At 35.8% G+C, this 18,062-nt stretch overlaps 1 protein-coding gene across 1 annotated transcript in view; it reads right to left on the bottom strand.

Moving 5' to 3' along the window:
- Positions 1–17,753, bottom strand: part of LOC129938784 (beta-glucuronidase) — an 82,122-nt gene extending 64,369 nt beyond the window's left edge. The window contains exon 1 of the mRNA XM_056046531.1: positions 17,439–17,753. The gene's annotated coding sequence lies outside the window, so the exon portion shown is untranslated. The remainder of the gene's footprint in view (positions 1–17,438) is intronic.
- Between the last annotated feature and the right edge of the window lie 309 nt (positions 17,754–18,062).

The raw sequence follows: 18,062 nt of genomic DNA, 5'->3' as shown, positions 1-18,062 counted from the left end.
CAACGTGGAACGGCTACGATCGCAAGGGATCACCAAATCCTTCTCCGACCGAGTTACAAGTAACCTGGGGTGCCAGCACGTAACTTGATACAACCGAGTTTAGTCGATACAATCGAGCATTGGCAGCACACATTTTGGTTCAATCGAGTGTCCTCGATTGTTTCGCCAGATTCGGCAGCACACAAACTTCAAATTAACGTTGAAACAAAAGTTTTCACTCGACAGAAATTAGTTGTCGTCGGAAGTGATTTTTGCGTTAGAAAAATGGAAAAACAAAATAATATGTCAATAAAAAAAACTAGACTGAGAATTTTGACTAATTTTATGAGTTCTCACGTTGATTTAGATAGGGGAATTCTTAAAACTGCCCAAGGGAGGAAAAATATAAGTACCATCAATGCAGCCTAGTGTTCCCGGTAGTTTTAATTTCCTATAATGTAATAATTCTACTTGCTGTCTCCAAATTTAGAGCTGTCAAATATTTTAATCCATTGCGGACAATACTTATTTTCCAGGAGACTTAACGAACGCCGAAAGAACTTGGGAACTGTTGTCTGTGCCATACTTAGCAAAACACATTTGTTCAACCATTGGTTTGGTAACTCCCACTGGCTAGGAGATTTAATGTTGCACATAGCTGTAGAACTGATGTTCTTTTTCTGTCTTCTGGAAGATCTACGAACTGAGTATCTTGTGAAAACATTCCTTGTTGACTCTTAACTGCTGCACAAAGTTATAGAAAAATTGTGTTACAAATGTTATACATAATCTTTATTTTCTTTTTGAATATTTACTCATTTTTACATAATGCGAATGGGTTGCTATTATCTCTCAAATATCTTCTTTTGATTTTAGCACAGGACACTTCTTCGCCTTCACTTTCACTCTCCGAATCAAAGAAAAACATTTCGGAAAAGACTTAAAATTGAAAGTAGAATGAAATAATTTCAAAGTAAACTTATTTGACATTTCATTTTATAGTTCACAGTGACTTTTTTAAGTAAAAGTCACAATGGAACTCGTCTCAAATTACGTGCTGTCAAAAATAATTTGTTTCGAGTTGATTGATGATCGACAATCCTCGATTGTATCAAGTTAGGTGCTGGCACCCCTGCTCGACGTTCTCTGCCGCCAACACAATATATCGAGAACCAATGGAAACATTGCCAAGATGCAATCATAGAAGCCGCCTCTGATGTGCTGGGTTTCAAACATCCACCAACCACCTAGAACCGAAGGCTGCAAAGACGAAAGTGGAAACATCATAGTGGAACCGCAGTCAATACTGAGGATATGGAAGGACCACTTCTGCAGACTATAACGGCGACGACGAACTAAATTCCGCTGTCAGGCAGGATGATCCATTCAACATATTCGACGAAAGCCAACAATCCCATCTTACCGACTTAGACGAAGTAAAGATTGCCATATCTACGCTGAAATCTAATAAAGCCGCTGGAGCGGATGGCTTGAATGCCGAGCTCTTTAAAGCAGCTGGAGATAAGTTGGTTAGGAGCATGCACCAACTTATCTGTAAGATATGGTCGGAAGAGAGCATGCCCGATGAATGAAACCTCAGTATTGTTTGCCCGATCCTGAAAAAGGAGACCCTCTAAACTGCACCAACTATAGAGGAATCAGTCTACTTAACATCGCCTATAACATCTTCTCTGCCGTAATATGTGAACGACTAAAGACCATCGTCAACAACTTGATAGGTCTTTATCAGTGTGGTTTTAGACCAGGAAAGTCCACAGTTGATCAAATATTCACATTACGGCAGGTCATGGAAAAAACCCAAGAACACCAAATCGACACCCACCATCTTTTCATCGCTGTATAGAGCCATGTCTAGTTTTGGCATCCCTACCAAACTCGTCCGTTTGTGTAGGATGACCATAGAGAATTCACGCTGCTCCATAAAGGTTGGAAACAACTTAACAGAACCTTTTGATGTCAAAAAAGGTTTTAGACAAGGTGATGCGCTGCCATATGATTTTTTTTTGCATCGTACTTGAAAGAATAATGCAGAGCTAACACGTCTACACTAGAGGCACTATCTTTCAAAAGTCTGTCCAATTACTGGCATATGCTGATGACATTGACATAATCGGAAGAACTCAGCTTGATGTCAATGGGGCTTTTGTGAGTATTGAGGCAGAGGCGGGAAAAATGGGTTTAACGGTTAATGAGGCCAAAACATAGTACATGCTCTCGTCAAGAAAGGACATACAACACCGACGTCTCGGTCAAAACGTCACCAGTCAAGGACTTCGTCTACCTAGGCTCCGCTGTAAACGCAGAAAACAACACCAGCGCTGAGATCAAACGCAGAATAACTCTTGCTAACCGCTGTTTCTGAATCGGTTTTGTGTGGGTTTATACCCGGTCGACACCGAACAACCCAAAGTTTCACGCTTAAAATTAAAGAAATTAAAAGAGAATGGTAGCGTTACTTATCATACATATGTATATCGTTAGGAATTTTAAGAATCAAAATGCACACTTAGTAGAAGGTGTAGTGGAAGTGTTGTTAATGATCCGAATAGATATATCGGTTTACCAAAGGGGTTCCTTCTAAACGGCAAAGCTAAACGAAGAACAATTGTACCAATTTGTACGTGAGAAGTTTTCTTGTCGAGTAATTTCGTGCTGGCATCGCAGTGAAGCTCTGTCTCGGCGGTCGGACTATAAATGCTCAAAAGTGGAGCTACTAAAAGGTTTTTTTTTTCGAAGTGTTAAAAGCATTCAATTGCTTATCTCCAAATTCAGACTTTGTGTCCTTTTTCAACAAATCGTTAACTTAATATTTGTTTTATGTAAGAAATCTCGACCTAATAGTTTTGTCAATCACAACATATAGACAAAAATTAACATAGTTATCATAAAATTTAACATCAAGTTACCTAAAATTACCAATTGGGAACTGTTAATTCCAACGAAACTGCAAGGTGATGGTTCAAGTGACGTCATCAGATTGGGTGGGACGTACCATTGTTGGATGAAACTTATAGGACTGCCAGTATCTATAACGGCCATAATGTTCATCCGAGCTTCAAAACTTTCAGCTTCCCGATTCGCAGATTTAATTTCATACTCCAGCACTCCATGAAAATCGGTCATCAATGTTGAAACTGGAGATTTCATTGTACATTTTCCTCTCTTGACGACGAGAATTGAAGACTTTTGTGGACAATTGGTGATAATATGTCCCTTTTGTCCGCATCGGAAACACGAACCTTTTTCTCGGCAAGCTTTGGGACAGTTTCTTGATATGTGACCCTCTTCGTCACAGTTAAAGCACCTGACCTTAGCATCAACACGTAGCACACTTCTCGAAGGTTGTACAGATCTGTTGTAACCAGAACTCGTAGGTTGCAACTCGGATTTAATTTTTTCATACTTGCGCAGAATGTTCTTGAGATCAGCGATGGTATTTGCAGTAAGCATGATTTGCTTATTAAATATTGAACCAGAAATCCCCTTGATTATATAGGCAATCACATCCTGTTCATCAATCTCTGCGGAAGAAGCTATCTCCTGCATGGATAAAACGTATTGCTGGTAATTTTCATCTCTACGTTTTTTTCGATTTCGTAATGTGTTATGGACGTCTGTTGCGGTTGTATGGTAATGAAACTCGGAGATCAGAGCGGCTCTCAGATCTTTCCATGATCAAAACGTTCTTGACCGCAAAAATAACGAACCTTTAAGGAGTCTTTTGAAATAAATGAAAGCCTCTGACTCACTCAGATGGTAAGTGACCATAGCATCCTCGAAATTTTCAATCCACTTACTAATAGGTTAATTATCGTCGCCACTAAATAATGGTAAGGACTCCTCGATATCACGTGACGAATGTGCACTAACATGCTGAAACTCACGAATAGGGCTGTTAGTGCTGAGTTCAGCCAAACATTTTTCCAACGCAGCGATTTCTTCCTTTTTCTTGACTTAATCACGGAGTTTTTCAAGACTTTGTGACACAGCGTCATTACAACTTGCCTTACTTTCCTGGTCAACAACAGGGAATAGATTTTCAATCTGCTCAGGTTCAAGCGAATCAATGGCTTCATTTAAACGGGCCTTAAGTGAAGTCTTGGTACCATGTGTGCTTAATAAGAAATGCAACCACTATTCAATTAAATGAGGAACTTTATCGCACTTCTGATTTATTAGAGGGCTTTTCTTGATCAAAATAAGAAACAAAACGTATTAACTTGAACAAAACTTCTTAATTACTAATGAAAAATATTATTTTGATTACATGGAAACTGTGAAAAATAAATAAGCTCTAATTTGATTTTTCTGAGCAAAGCAATTATTAAGTACAGTGATATTTCATATCGTAAGAGAGTTTTTTGGATGGTTCAAAAACTGTTTAACTTGTTCACCAGTTGGCCATAAAGATGTTTGAAGAACAGCATGGAAATCGCAGTTGAGAAATTTCTGCATCTATAGATTTTGTGTGATAATTCTTGACATAAAATACTCTAAGAAATTCTATTAAAAACGGTTTAAGATTGTCAGGATAAAGAAAAATTGCATCCGTAAATTTAACATTCGTTGACAAGTGTGGAAATCACATTATCAAAACGGCGCACTACAGCGCTAATTGGATTTCAGGCTAGGTTGCCTTGAGATCGCCATTTCTACCTACCTTGAGTTCATATATCAGTTTTCCAAATTAAATATTAAATTTGGCATAGAGTTAATAACCTTTGCACTTAGCTTGTTAATGCAATTTTATTGATAGAAATTAAATGTAAATTTATTTTTTAATGCCCGGCTAACGGTGCCTTGAACAAACTGTGGCTTGTTTATAGTTCTAAGAATTTAATGTGCAGATTAAAAAAAAAACTTTTATTTGATTTAAAACTTAGCTGGAATTAGCAGTTAACTGAAAGTCATTTCAGTCAGCAAATATTAACCACTCAATTCTTTATTTGAAATCGAATGTTTTGTTTTTAATGGTTCCTAAATCAGTTTCAAGCTTTGTTCTATAATTACCTACGAATAACTAACTTTTTAAAAAGTCGTTTTTGTACATTTAAAAAAAGACATATGAATTTAAAAGTTTTAACATTGAAAATCACGATCAGCAAATTAACAAACTTTATCTTTGTGTTGTTTTCATACCAACAAAATACAAAATTAAAACAAATATTAAATTTAATATTACTTTGTCGTTGTTGAAAATTTATTTTTATCTGTTTTCCTTTTGTAAAAAAATTAAGTTTTTCTTAAAGCAAACGTTTTATCAGTATACTTGCAATAGAAAACTTTTTAATGATGTTGTTGAGTATAAATGAAAAATTGAGCTATATTTCCTTTTTTGATAAAATGTTTTACAATGTAAAAATTGTGAAACTCAATAAAAAAAAAAAACAAACAGAGCTTAATCTGTCTTATAAGTTATACGAGTGTAAATTATATTGAAATGAGAATTACAATTTTTGTTGTGAAATGTTTGTACACAAAAAGGTGCTTCCGCTGTCTCATTCATAAATTAATATTTGTTCTTAATTAAAAAAAATTGTTGAATTCTTTGAATTGAAAATCAATAAGAACAGAAAATGATGATTCGTCAATGCGACATCCCAGGCCGGATTGAGTGGAGGGCAGCCAGAGTGGAAGCCCCGGGGCCTCCACAAACGGGGGCCCCTTCATTAAGACTTCGGAAAATTTTGTTTCAAATTCCGACTAGTAAACATAATAAACATCATTTCCTTTAATACGTATTTTTGTGTGCTGGGAAAGGCAACTCTTGTCCATCGGCTGTTCAATTCTTTGATTCTTCAAAGCCAATACAGAGCGACATCGAATTCTGTTTGAGAAAAATATAGGAGAAGAAAAGCGGGCAGTCTTTGGTCTTGTCGATCTGAAGCTACGAAAGCTTTAGTAAATTCGGAAATCGAAGAAGCTCTTAACAGCATTTCGTCCAATAAAGAGCAAAAAGACATCGTGAGGAATAAAGCAACAAAACTTCTACAGAAGATGAGTGGTCTCGAAACCGCTTTGTTTGCAACATTTTGGAACGATATCTTTTAGCGATTCAACACTACGAACAAGATGTTGCAAGACCCGAAAATGATTCTTGCATCGTTGAAATCATTCTTGGAATCCAAAAGAAATGATTTTAACGAGGAAGCAGCCAAACAAATATCCCATACTGATATCGTGAATTTGATGCTTTGTCTGATTCCATCCAAAGAATTGTTTCGTCCTATCCTCGCACTGAAATCGTTGTTACGGGCGACTTCAATGTACACAATTCTTCATGGCTTCAACATTCAGGCCAGTCAACACCAGAAGAAGTGTGTGCTGAGATCTTCGCTGAGTTAAACCACCTAACTCAGCTGGTCAACGATCCCACTAGAATATCGGACATGGTAGGTTGAGCAGAAAACACTCTTGACTTGTTTCTTAAATCTGACCCTGGTAAGTACATTATTAGTGTTCTATCTCCTCCAGGCACATATGACCATTGTGTCATATCAGCAAATTTCTCGTGTAAAAACTCTACAGTTAAAGAAAGAGCTCCTAAGAGAACCGTTTGGCAATACGAGAAAGCCAACTGGGACGGTCTCAATAATTACTTCAGGATCTTTAACTGGTCACTATGCTTCCTCGATAGTGACGTTGACGCCAGCGCAGATATGATCACAAGTTTGATTCTCCTGGGAATGAGAATTTTTATCCCGAATAGGGTAAAAAGCATCAGACCTAAGGATAACGCATGGTTCGATGCGAGCTGTAAAGAGGTTATTAGGGTTAAGAAGGTAAGTTTCCGTTGTTTTAAAGCCAATCCAACTGAGGAAAACCGGAATAAGTTCAAGCAAGCCAGGAAGGTCTGCAATGCCCATATTCGAAAGGCAGTAAAAATGTTTGGTCATTTGTCAAAAAATATGAGGAATTCTTCCTCTTCCTCGGTTCATACGCTCGTTGTGAATGACACTCCATTTGTTAGCTCTTTAGAGAAAGCAAATCTCTTTGCTAGGCAGTTCGCCGGCAATTCAACGCTGCCAGTGAGTGTTATGACTCCGCCTGTAGTTGAGCGAGTTAATGATTCTATAGGGCAAATCTTTTTTCGCACTCGTACTGTAGCGAGAGTCCTAAAAGATCTTAACATACATAAATCTGCTGGTCCGGATGGTATCCCCGCTATTGTTGTGAAGAGGTGTTCTTCATCGCTGGCAAAACCACTGCGTAAGTTTTTCATCTGTCCTACTGCTCAGGATGGAAAACCGCATTTGTCCAGCCTATTCCCAAAAAAGGCGAATCTTCCTCACCGTCTAATTATCGACCGATTGCACTTACGTCCATTCTTTCCAAGGTCATGGAAACGCTGATTAATTATCAGCTCAAGAAATATCTTGAAGATCGAAAGCTTCTTAATGACCGACAGTATGGCTTTTTTTTGCAATAGGTCCTCTGGTGATCTCATGGTTCATCTCATCGAACAGTGGAACAAATCTTTACATAGTTTTGGAGAAAGTAAGATTATTGCCCTAGATATTTCAAAAGCATTTGATAGGGTTTGGCATCAGGCTCTCTTATCGAAAATGCGTGCTTTCGGTTTGCATGAATCCCTCCTTCATTGGATTAGTAATTACCTTTCGAATCGTTCAATACAAGTTGTATTGGATGGATTCAAGTCTGAAAACCAAAAAATCAACGCTGGTGTGCCCCAGGGCTCTGTTCTATCTCCAACACTCTTTCTCATTTTTATTAATGATCTCCTGTCTGCAACATCTAATCCAATACATTGTTTCGCTGACGATAGTACTCTTAGCTTTTATATTCGTTTTCAGATTCACACCCCTCTTCTTCGGATGTGGAACTGCAACGACAAAATATGATAAGCTCATTAAATTCCGACCTAAACAGCATTGTACAATGGGGAATAAGAAACCGCGTGGAATTTAATGCTTCGAAAACGCAATGCTGTCTTGTATCGTTAAAGCGAAATATACCCCCCCTGCCATTATTCATAAATGGCTCTTGCATCGAGGAAACTGAACATCTCGATATTCTTGGTATGTGTATCACCAACCACTTTTTGTGGAACGATCACATACGCAATGTCGCCAAAAATGCCGCAAGTTGTTTGGGTTTTCGAAGGCGATGCAAGAAATTTTTCTCCTATGATCTGGCTGTTATCTACAAGACTTATATATACGTCTGGGCTGGTGCTCCTGCAACTTACTTAAGCCTCTTGGATTGTATTGAATGTAGAGCATTTAGATTGATTGGTGATATTACCATCATAAGATCATTTACGTCACTTGAACATCGTCGAAATGTTTCTTGTCTCACCCTGTTTTACCGTTATTTTAATGGTTTATGCTCTAGAGAAATAGCCAGCTGCATTCCTCCCCTTAAACAGTTCAACCGTAATACTCGCGCTTCTAGGAATGCTCATCAATATACCCTCGAGCTCATCTTCGGTCGTACTGTCAAGTACAGAGATTCGTTCTTTAGCCATACTATGCGAATGTGGAATGCCTTGCCACACTCTGTCTTTCCCAGCTACTGCAATATTCAGGAATTCAAAACCAATGTGCACCGACATCTCCTTTCAACCCCTCTCTCCCTTTCCTAGTGCTCATACTGTGTCTACATATTAAGAGTAATATATCCCCTTGAGTGTGCGCTTATTATAAAAAAAAAAAATCGCCGGAACTATTTACTACTTTCAGAGCTACACTCCCAAACCTCGAAATTTCGTTGAGAATGTATTTGGTTTTGATGGTAATAAATTGTACTGGAGCGGAGAGCGTTCATTTTCAAAAATGAAAATTATAAGAAATAGGCTTCGTACCACGATTTTTCTGTTTTTTTCTTTCCTGAGCATCGAAAGGTTTCGTTCGTTAACCCTAAAATTTAATTTCACATAATTCGTTTTTCCGTTTATATTTATATGTGTTTGTTCAATACTACTTGATTTCATAATTAATTATTTATTGAAAAACTCGAGTGAAAAAAATAGTTTCCTTTATTTTGAAAATAGTTTGGCGAGAGGTCCTCCTTTATTGCCCCGAGTCCTCTGAAGCTCTAAATTCGCCCATAAAAATAGGTTTGTACTTAGTATTCTTGGAGTTGTTAAAATTTGAAAATTAGTAGTTTTTGATAGTTACTTGGTCTGAATTCTTTCGGTATTCGAAGGCCACGTTTTTATTTACAGAAAGTTTAAGGTTATGTTTCTAAAAAAGTGGAATCAAAAACAATATTCTTGCGTAAAATTAAAATTGATTTGGCTTGGAAACAATCGATCCGGTACAGAATTTTTAACACAAGAAGCCACGTCAAATATTACTATACTGAACTGTGTAAAATGTACGGAAATAGTAAACAAAACTCAATAGTGCTTCAAAAGCCGAGATATGAATGAAATTAACATCTCAAAGTATTTTCAATCAAATGGTCATCTGTTCCCTTGCTAAAATTTTAAATTTGGCGATTGTATCATTGAGGAATTACCCGAAATCTTTAGTGAAATGTGTAATAAACATCAAAGACGTTGACACCTTCAGAAATCAGTTGAAACTACAACATTTTTCAAGACTCAAAATATTGAAGTTATTACTCACCATTTTGATTTGTTATCAAAGGACTTATTTAAATTCAAACAAATTCAACTAAAATTACTTAAAATTGAAATATCCCCACACTTTTTCAATTACTTTGAAATGTTATTAAGGAATTTGAATTGCTTAACATGTAATTGAAAAGCTTATTATTTCCGTCAATTACATACATTTTACGCGATACTACAAAATAATTTCCTGTATGGCTAAGTTCTTGTACGTATGTTGTTTTGAAACAATAACTAAATAAGGAAATCAACTTCTTTGACTGTAATTTAAAAGTACTTCACCTAAAGAACTGGAAACCCATTACAATTTTCAATTACTTGTTATTTGTTAGTGAATTGTTTCAATTACAATTACAAGTAATTAATATGTACATATTATATCTTTTCAATTACAATACCAATGCCTTGTTGGAAAATCTATCAATAGTATAGTATCTATCAATAGTAGAGTAGGAATACTACCGATAAAAGTTTTTGACATTTATACGAGTCTCGAATCAATCGTATGTGATTTTATTCTCAAATGTTGGTACCATTGAAATTGCATTCGTATCTCGATGGCAGTGTTGGTTGAGTAGTTGTGCATTTGGAATCATGTGTTTTCCATTGGCGAAAAAAAGAAATCTGTTACTGTTGATATTATTTAGTTTTGTTAATGAAAATGGACTAACTCGGCTTATTTTGCAAGAATAGAAAAGATAATTAAGTTTTCCTATGTTTCCACTAAAGTTTAATCTCAATTTAGATTAAATAAGAGAATATTTAAAAATGATTAAGTTTAACAGCACTTTCTAAAATGCAAATGGTGTTTCGATGTTTCTTATGAAGTGCAAGTGAGATAGTTTGATAGTTTGATTCGTGTTAAGCAATTAAGAACTGAATAGTTTAGCAAAATATAAGAATACGCTATCTACTACATGTAGTAGTCTACGAACAAACTCAAGACTTGTTTCTTACTTCTGATCCTAATAAATATACTGTCAGTGTATTATCGCCTCCAGGTACATCAGACCATTGTGTCATATCCGCAAATTGCTCATGCCAAAAAACTCCAGTTAAAGTTCAAACCGCTACGAGAACCGTTTGGCAATATGAGAAAGCCAACTGGGACGGTCTCAATGAATTCTTCAGGAACTTTAACTGGTCACTATGCTTCCTCGATAGTGCAGATATTATTATAAACTTAATTCTTTGCGGAATGAGAAATTTTATCCCGAATAGGGTAAAATCTATCAAATCCAAAGAAAACTCATGGTTTTATTCGAGCTGTAAAGAGCTTATTAGGATCAAAAATGTAAGTTTCCGGAATTACAAAGCTAACCCAACTAATTAACGCCGGAATACACTCCCTATGTAAGCTCGATTGATAAAGCCAATTTGCTTGCAGCACAGTTTGCTGTTAATTCGATTCTGCATGACTCCGCCTATACTTGAAAATGTTAACGATTCTATGGGACGAATCTTCTTTCGCACTCGTTCAGTTACTAGAGTACTTAAAAATCTTGACATTCACAAATCCGCTGGCCCGGTTAGTATCCCCGCTATTGTTCTGAAGAGGTGTTCTTCAACGCTGGCAAAACCACTGCGTAAGCTTTTTCATCTGTCCTACTCCTCAGGTCTCGTTCCGAGCGGATGGAAAACGGCATTTGTCCAGCCTATTCCCAAAAAAGGCGAATCCTCCTCACCATCAAACTATCGTCCAATTGCACTTACATCCCTTCTTTACAAGGTCATGGAAACGCTGATCAATTTTCAGCTTAAGAAATATCTTGAAAAACGAAAGCTTCTTAATGACCGGCAGTATGGCTTTTTTTTGCAATAGGTCCACTGGTGATCTCATGGTTCATCTCACCGAACAGTGGAACAAATCATTACATCGTTTTGGAGAAAGTAAGATTATTGCACTTGATATTTCAAAAGAATTTGATAGAGTTTGGCACCAAGCTTATCTCTTATCGAAAATGCGTGCTTTTGGTATTGATAAATCTCTTCTTCATTGGATTAGAAATTACCTTTCGGACCGTTCAATTCAAGTAGCATTGGGCGGGTTCAAATCTAATATTCACAAAATAAATGCTGGTGTACCCCAGGGCTCCGTTTTGTCTCCGACGCTCTTCCTCATTTTTATAAATGATCTTTTGTTTGAAACTTTTAACCAACTAAATTGTTTCTCGGATGACAGTACCCTCAGCTTTTCATATTCGTTATTTTATTTTCATCCTTGTTCTTCGGATGTGGACTACCAACTGCAGCGTATGATAAGCTCATTAAATTCAGATCTTGACAGCATTGTTGAATGGGGAATCAAAAACCGTGTAGAATTTAATGCTTCGAAAACTCAATGCTGTCTTCTGTCGCAAAAGCGCAACCCTCCGCCAATGCCACTATCTATGAGTGGTACTTGCATCGAGGAGACTGAACGGCTATCAGTCCTAGGTATGTGCATTACAAACCACTTGTAGAGTGATCACATATTTGACATCGCCAAAAATGCTGCTAAGTGTTTAGGTTTTCTCCAACGATGCAAGAAGTTTTTTAGCCCTTCTGATCTGGCTATAATTTATAAAGCCTAAGTTCATCCAAAACTCGAGTACAATTCCCATATTTGGGCAGGTGCTCCTATAACCCACTTGAGTCTCTTGGACAGAATTCAAAAGAGAGCTCTAAAAATGGTGACCATTGTCTAACTGAAACTTTTGCATCTCTCGAGCACCGTCATAAGGTTTCATGTCTCTCATTATTCTATCGCTACTTCCATAAGCAATTCTCTAATGAAATAGCCAGTTGCATTCCTCCCCTCAAACAATTCAACCGTAATACTCGTTCTTTTAGGAATGCCAATCAGTTTACCCTTGAGCCCAATTTCGGTCGTACTGTTAAGTTCAGAGATTCTTTTTTTAGTCGCACTACACGAATGTGGAATGCTTTACCAGACTCAATATTTCCCACTCATTACGAAAAGTAATCATTATTCCCCAATTCTGCCAGAAAAAGAAGAGTTGATGAAATTAGCTTCTTTTGTTCAAAAGACTGCGGCAAATTCGTTTAGTTCAATTTAAATTAAAAAAGAAAAAAACTACAGGAAATTATGAAATACAATACACGAAATATGTGCCAGGTTTAAATAATATTTAAAACAAATGTCAAAAAACAAAAAACTTGTGTTTCAAAACATCATTCTTTCTGTGCTTACAGTTTCTGATATCAAATCATTTAACGCGGATTTAATACTTGTCATGCATGTTAAACGTTTTAACATAAATATTATCTTACAATTAAATGGCAATTTACAAAAGAAAAAGAAAAGCGTCTAATAATAGCACTCTCACTTACTAAATTGTTCTTACCACATGCAACCTAAAGTAATTTTCACCTCTCTGACAAGCCCTCCTACAGTCTATCACAAAACATGTTTTTAATAAGTTGCAATTAGAAAACAAACACAAAATCAATGTCAATATGAAAATAAATGCATTGTCAGCAAAGAAATCTTTTTTAATGTAAACAAAGGGAAATATTACTCCTACAGTCCGTCCTGTCATATCAAGAAAACAAATATGTTTAATCAAAGGGTATAGAAGTATGGCATTAATAATACACTCTGCATCACTGGAATTAGGACAGATTCAGTGATAAGTGATAACAAATAATTTCAAAAGTATGGGTGATTCTTTTGGAAAGTCATCTTTAGTACAGTATAAATTTATATGAACAACAAATGCAACATCCGCAGTAAATTACTGCAGATAAAAGGCAAAGAGTGCAATTCTGCTTCGGGTAGGGATTTGACTTTTATTAGAGTAACAACATTTAGTTTTTTTATTTTTAGACTGGTACGTTTAATACCTTCGTTAGACTCGAAGGATGTGTTCGAGGAGTAGTGTCCAACCAACAAATATAACTGATATTGTTCAAGATAAACCTTTTCGATACTTCCAAAGAATTTCTTCTTAATTTATTTTAAATAATATTCGCTAATTTAATTACTTATGTGTTTTTCCAATAATCTAACGATTTAATTTTTGTTTTTGTAAATGCATGTTTTCAATTTTTATATAGTCCAACAAATTTGTTTGCCGAATTCGTATCATAGTACGACTTCCTTCCAAAACTAAAGGCCCAACTATAATAAACTTAACCGAGCTTAAGCCAGCTTAAGGGAACGAACCAATACGCAGCCTTATATGTCACTAACCATAATAGACGTTCTCCCCAGTTTCGTTAACTTTCGCGCAATTACGCAAGAGCCATTTAAATGGCTCGAGCTTAAGCAAATATCAAATTTGCTAAAGTTACTTGAATTCATTATGGTTACTTTTTGTTTTGACGATAACTTTTGATAACTTTTCGTTCGGTTTTGACATTAGCTTACTTTCGGTTAAGTCTATTATAGTTGGTCCATAACTTCCTAATAGAAGTATCTTAGTATTCGTTAGGTTAGATTAGGTTACGTTAAAGTGGCTGCGGATTCAGAATCCACACACTTAGGCAAAAGAAAATGCCCATTGTGATACCACATGAATCGAGAGAAATACTTCCCACTAGTCGAACCATTTTGAGCTTTTTATAACTCGAAGGAGATATTTGATAACCTTTTTAGCTAGTTCACTGGGATTATCAAAAGAGTATTCTCCTAGATGATGTTTGCGTCTTAGTGAAAGAGCAGGGCAAGTCCAGAGGAGGTGAGAGATTGTTTTCTCTTCTCCCTCGTCCATACAGCTCCTGCAGAAGTCATTTGAAGCTATACCAAGTCGTATTGCGTGTCTTCCTATAAGACAGTGTCCCGTAGGGACATCTATTAGGGAGCTTATATGAAGTCTGCTTTGAGATAACAAGTCTTTAGAGCGCTTTAGGTCCAGTGAAAGACATATGAGTTTTGTGGCTGCACATGTTGGTAAATTGTGCCACCTAGAGCTGTTTCTTTTAGCAGAAGTTTACATGTATACCTATCTTCTCCCTTTCAGCGAAATAGGTATGACGGTTCCATTTTAAGCGAGTTCATCAGCTCTACAATTTCCTGTGAGTGATGTCTCTGTGGCCCGGTACCCAAAAGAGGTGAATGTTAAATTGCTGCGCCATCTACATAAGAGATGATCGACAATCGAGGGCTGTTTGAGATTTGGTTGAGACACCATCAAGAAACTTAATAGCAGCCTGACTGTCAGAGAAGATGCGGATATCAGAACCTTTTTGATAGCTAACATTTCCGTTGGAAGACGCTAAAATGACTAAAGAGGCGGAAAAGTATATTAGTAAGTCTTGAAAAAAAAAGATAAAGATAAGAACATTCATTTTTACTTCCCATTTTGGTTTTCAACTTTTCTAAGCATAAAATGGCATTTTTAGTTCTATACTCGAGTGTAATCTTTTTTATAATTAATTTTACAACTTCACTTATTTTTTAATTTATAAGTTTGTCTATGCTAAAAAATGGCGTAGCTAAACTTCGTAAAAATATTAAGATTTCGGATTCTTTTCGTGATCAATTTATTAGATATAGGAAAGAGTACGAATTATTAAGAAGATTTACATATAAAACATATATTTGGTCTCTTGAGTCGAAAATAAAAACCATTGCGAAGTGTTTTTGGTCATTTCTAAATACTAAAAGAAAATCAATTGGAATTCCTTCCAGTATTTCTTACAATGGTATTTTTTCTGAAAACTTAGAAGATATTTGTAATAACTTTGCTTTATTTTTCCAATCGAATTTTTCTGATTTGGGCTTAAATTATAATGAAACACTAAGTTTCAATTCTAACATTAATGTTGGTGACCTTTCTTTTTCGAGAGTTAATGTATTAAATGCTTTATCATCGCTTGATAACAGTTTCTCTGCCGCACCGGACAATATTCCACCTTAAGTTTTACAATTTTCTAAATATAACCTTAAAACCCCACCCTGCTTTATTTTAAATTTGTCCTTGACTTTTTTTTTAGATACATGGAAACATTTTCTAATAACTCCTTTGCATTAATCTGGATTTAAATCAACTGTGGAAAATTATAGACCTATTGCTAAGCTTCAGATAATCCCAAAATATATTTGAAGCAATTGTTAAAATAAAACGTTATAGTTCAGTTCAAAACCATATTTCCCTGCATCAGCATGGCCTTATGAGTGGTAGGTCTACTGCAACAAAATAAGCATTTTTTACAAATTACTGTCTTGGTTTTTTAGAAAATCGTACTCAAGTGCATGTAATCTACACCGATTTTTTCAAGGCGTTTGATAGGGTACAACATAATGTTCTCTTGAAAAAACTTGAATTGCTTGGCTTTGACTCGAATCTCTTAAAATGGATCAGAAGCTATTTGGTTGGAAGAAGACAATATGTTAAAATTGGTGAGGTTCTTTTCAATGAAATACAAAATTTTTCCGGTGTACCACAAGGTAGTCATCTTAGTCCACTCCTTTTAATTTTATTTATAAATGATTAACCGAATTGTATTAAAAGTTCTAGATGTCTTTTATATGCTGATGATCTCAAAATTTTTGGTTATGTTAGTTCTTCATCAGATGCGTGTAAAATTCAATTGGATACTCAGAATATTACCAAGTTGTGTTTCATAAATGGTTTAAATTTTAATGTAAAAAAGTGTAATATTGTTCAGTTCTTATATCATTCAGCTTCAATTTACAAAATGAAAATTTTATTTAGTCAAAATTAGTTCTGGTGTAAATTTCACTGAATTTGTATACAGTTTAGTTTTTACATGTTCAATTGTATCAAAAATAATACTATTGAATTCAATATTTTGAAATTTAACCCTTTGATTACTGGTAGTTACTCGGTGACACCACGTTTCAGGAAATATAAAAGGTTTTTGGAACCAAAAACAATTTTTTCGAAAATAATCTTACGACTTACAAAACAAATGTATTTAAATTTTAAAACTGAGGTCTGGTTGTGAAATGCTTTTTAATTTTTGTTTCTAAAACCTTCAAAAACTATATTTTTTTAAAAGTTTTAAAAATAAGTATCTATAGACTCTCAACATAAAATTCTTAAAGTATGCGACTCTAATCAAGTTCCCCGGAGTGTATATCGACAAATAACTTTATTATTTATAGTCTCCCCTAGACTGTAAGACTACATTTTTATTGTGTGAACATTGAAGAAAAACAAAACTCAAACAAACTCTAAGAAGACACATGACGGAACGGTAGCTGCCGCGGCCGGTGGAAGGTGCAATCAATATACAGAAATGACCCCCAGCTGAGTGGGTGTATCAGAAGTGCACCATCTATGGTTTTATTTTGTTTGTCATATTAAAAGACAGAAAATTGAAAAAAAAGAAAATGCAGTCGAAGACCAAAATAAAAACAGACACAAAACTGACAGCTTGCAGCAACCGACGACTACAATAAAAGTGGATGGCGGGCCGGGCGGTGTGGTGCGGTTGCATGTGCAACTTTTATTCTGTACACGCATCAATTTCAAGGAGGAAACGCATCTTGACGCAGGCGCACTCCGTCCTTATGAATTCCATGTCATGTATTTTCCTTCACTTTTACTTTCAATCGTCGAAAACTATGTCTGTTTACAGGAAATTCCAATTGAAGTGACATAAGCCAGCCCATCAGCCATCAGCCAGGGCAGCGTAATATGATTTAGTTTCTCCTTCCCCGCGCGTGCAATTGCCACTGATGTGGTATTTTTGTCACACGACAAGGAAAAACCAAACGTTTTTCACACAATTTTTCTTAACCCTCCCTTCTTACTTAATTTCTGTTACAACATTTCTTTCAAAATCAACTCAAAAATATGGAAACTATCAAAGATTGTCATTTACCATATCTCAGAAGGTTTAGTTTTTGAAGAGGAATACAAATTACCTGAGAATCTAGGGGTTTCAGGTTTTTAAAGTTGTAAGTTTCAGTAGAATCTTTTTACTTCAGCTGAAGCTCCATGCACTTTTTTAAGTTTGGAAAAAATTCAAATCAAATAATTAAGTTACACCAATAACAAAAAATTACTCGAAACCTCCAGTCTCCACCTAATAAATTAAAACAACAACCGAATGTGGACGAATACGGGCAATAACAACAACAACAACACGAAAAAAACCAACCACCAGACAATTTGACGACACTTTGCTCAGTTTGAGCAGCAAACAACAACGAACGCGTTCTCAAACCGACTAAAAGCCAAACGAGCTCCCATCAAGAAACACTCGACGGTCTTCAGTCTTGATTCAGTTTGGAGGTTATTTTTCTTTTTTGGTCTTTTTTCTATGTTCTTTGTAGCAAAGTTCTTATGATATTTTCTTGAAAGCATAATTTATTAATTCTTCTTTTTCTTTTTGTTTGTCTTCTTCTTCTTTGTGGGTTTGTTTTTGTTTTGGTTGCTTTTGAGAGTCTATCCGTCGAGACTTGTAAACGCTGTGTACATGGATTTTATGTAGGTTGGGGCTAGGGTGACTCGATTTTGATAAAATTTTGGTCCATTTGAATCTTTTG

Source organism: Eupeodes corollae, chromosome 1 (genome assembly GCF_945859685.1).
Source record: "Eupeodes corollae chromosome 1, idEupCoro1.1, whole genome shotgun sequence".
Taxonomy (NCBI): Eukaryota; Metazoa; Arthropoda; class Insecta; order Diptera; family Syrphidae; genus Eupeodes; species Eupeodes corollae.
Note: the sequence above shows the minus strand (reverse complement) of the source record. Positions and strands in the feature narration are given on the sequence as shown.